The sequence below is a fragment of the Tachyglossus aculeatus genome, chromosome 7 (assembly GCF_015852505.1).
Source record: "Tachyglossus aculeatus isolate mTacAcu1 chromosome 7, mTacAcu1.pri, whole genome shotgun sequence".
In the NCBI taxonomy this organism is placed as follows: Eukaryota; Metazoa; Chordata; class Mammalia; order Monotremata; family Tachyglossidae; genus Tachyglossus; species Tachyglossus aculeatus.
In genome coordinates this window covers 12,122,214-12,125,420 of record NC_052072.1, presented here as the reverse complement: position 1 = coordinate 12,125,420, position 3,207 = coordinate 12,122,214, and positions in this window count along the sequence as shown.

Here is a 3,207-nt window from a genome sequence, read left to right as displayed (position 1 = left end):
ATTTGCCTGGAAAAGGTAGAAGAAAAAAAGGAGTGAAGCTACCAAAACTTTTACTGAATCGTCATTAATACCCTGGGTTATTTTCAGACTTTCATTGGACCCTAACGGAACTGTCCCACCTGCTTGGGGTTAGGGAGTGGGTAGGAGTGACGACACGCATTTTCATTTTCTTTCTCTCTCCGTCTCCATTTTGAACCTGGGGGCTAACTTGGGGCAGGGACTCCCAAGGAAACAAGTGACAACACACGATGAGGAGGAAAAAGACACTACTTGCTGGGGCGGTGAGGGAAGACAGGTACTGCCAAGTGGAAATACAGACACGACACCACACACACACCTACACAAAACACGCACGCAGAAGGGGCAATAAAAGCATACCTAGGGCCAGGGAGACACGCAACACTCTTGATCAGGGACAAAAGAATTTCAGACCTCTAAACTGTGAGCTTGTCGTGGGCAGGGATGTGATTGTTCAACGTTACACTGTACTCTCCCAAGTGCTTAGTACAGTGCTTTGAATGAACTTAATTTCTGCCACAGCTAGGTTACGGCATAATTTGGGGGAAGATTTGCATTTACTGGAATCATTTTTTTTTAATGACTCTATTGCTAAATTTCCAGGCCCGTGGATCAAGAGGGATGCGGACCTACTTCCCTAACCAGGAGAATAAGCAGCAAAGAAACGTAAACATCCCATCAATGAATCAATCAATCAGGGGCATTTCCTGAGCACCCAGTGAATACAGAGCGCTCTACTTGGTGCTTGGGAGAGTACCAGGGAAGCAAAACTCAGGTTCCCTACATAAAAGGGGTTGCCAAAGGGCTTAATTGTGGGTAAGCACTCAATAAATTTGATTGAATGAATAAGGAGTTCACAATTTAATGGGGGAGACAGACAAAAGTGATTTATAAATCCTGGGAGCAGGAGGAGAGACATGGATAAACCATAAGTGTGACTTTTCCTGGAGGAAACAAGCAGAAATGGTGGAATATACTAAGGGTAGCTGTTGCACTGATGGGACTTTGGTGTTGGGAATGAATCGGGAAAAGTCTTCCTAGAGGTAGGATTTTCCAAGGGCTCTGAGTGACTGGAGAAAATAATAACAATGATGGTATTTGTTAAGCGCTTACTATGTGCCGGGCACTGTTCTGAGCGCTGATAATTATGGTATTTGTTAAGCGCTTACTATGTGCCAAGCACTGTTGTAAGCACTGGGGTAGATACAAGGTAATCAGGTTGTCCCACATGGGGTTCACAGTCTTAATCCCCATTTTACGGATGAGGTCACTGAGGCCCAGAGAAGTTAAGGGGCTTGTCCAAAGTCACCCGGCAGACAAGTGGCAGAGCCGGGATTAGAACCCATGTCCTTTGGCTCCCAAGCCCGGGCTCTTTCCACTAAGCCACCCTGAGAAGCCCAAGTCCTGGCAGATTTGGAGCGAGGAGCGGGAAGACGATGTTGTGGATGGGGATTTTATCTTCTCCCTCGATCGTTCTCCCCTAAGTACTTAGTACTGTGCTCTGATAACGGCAGATGCTCGCTATATATCAATCAATCAATCGTATTTATTGAGCGCTTACTATGTGCAGAGCACTGTACTAAGCGCTTGGGAAGCACAAATTGGCAACATATAGAGACAGTCCCTACCCAACAGTGGGCTCACAGTCTAAAAGGGGGAGACAGAAAACAAAACCAAACATACTAACAAAATAAGATAAATAGAATAGATATGTACAAATAAAATAAATAAATAGAGTAATAAATATGTACAAACATATAGACATATATACAGGTGCTGTGGGGAAGGGAAGGAGGTAAGAAGGGGGGGATGGAGAGGGGGACGAGGGGGAGAGGAAGGAAGGGGCTCAGTCTGGGAAGGCCTCTTGGAGGAGGTGAGCTCTCAGCAGGGCCTTGAAGGGAGGAAGAGAGCTAGTTTGGCGGATGGGCAGAGAGAAGGCATTCCAGGCCCGGGGGAATATTCAATTGATCGATGGAATTCTAAACTAGCGGAAGTTCGATTTAAGAGGGTTAAAGTTGGGAGAGCTGAGAATGAGGTACAGCTGGAAGAGAATCAATCAATCGTATTTACTGAGCACTTACTGTGTGCAGAGCACTGTACTAAGCGCTTGGGAAGTACAAGTTGGCAACATCTAGAGACAGTCCCTACCCAACAGTGGGCTCACAGTCTAGAAGGGGGAGACAGAGAACAAAACCAAACATACTAACAAAATAAAATAAATAGAATAGATATGTACAAGTAAAATAGAGTAATAAATACATACAAACATATCAATCAATCAATCAATCGTATTTATTGAGCACATACTATGTGCAGAGCACTGTACTAAGTGCTTGGGAAGTACAAATTGGCAACACATAGAGACAGTCCCTACCCAACAGTGGGCTTACAGTCTAAAAGGGGGAGACAGAGAACAGAACCAAACATACCAACAAAATAAAATAAATAGGATAGAAATGTACAAGTAAAATAAATAAATAAATAAATAAATAGAGTAATAAATATGTACAACCATATATACATATATACAGGTGCTGTGGGGAAGGGAAGGAGGTAAGATGGGGGGATGGAGAGGGGGACGAGGGGGAGAGGAAGGAAGGGGCTCAGTCTGGGAAGGCCTCCTGGAGGAGGTGAGCTCTCAGCAGGGCCTTGAAGGGAGGAAGAGAGCTAGCTTGGCGGAGGGGCAGAGGGAGGGCATTCCAGGCCCGGGGGATGACGTATATACATATATATATATGTATATATACATATATACGGTATACATATATACAGAGAAGTTTCGGAGGATCAAGAAGGTCGGCTGAAGATCAGTGAGTGAAGAAAGCTAGTATATAAAATGGGGAAAGGCAGTGGACAGCAAGAATAATAATAATAAAGGAGAAGGTAACCCAAAAGGAAGGGGCAGACAGACCATTGAAAGAGTAGAGACAAGGGTGAAAAGCAGCAGCATGGCGTAGTGGATAGAGCACAGGACTGGGAGTCTGCTGTGTGACCTTGGGCAAGTCACTTCACTTCTCTGTGCCTCAGCTGCCTCATCTGGAAAATGGGGACTAAGACTGTGAGCCCCGCGTGGAACAACCTGATTACCTTCTATCTACCCAAGCGCTTACAACAGTGTTTGGCACATAGTAAGTGCTTAGCACATACCATAGCTATTATTATATGTGGCGGGATGGGAATTAGAACCCA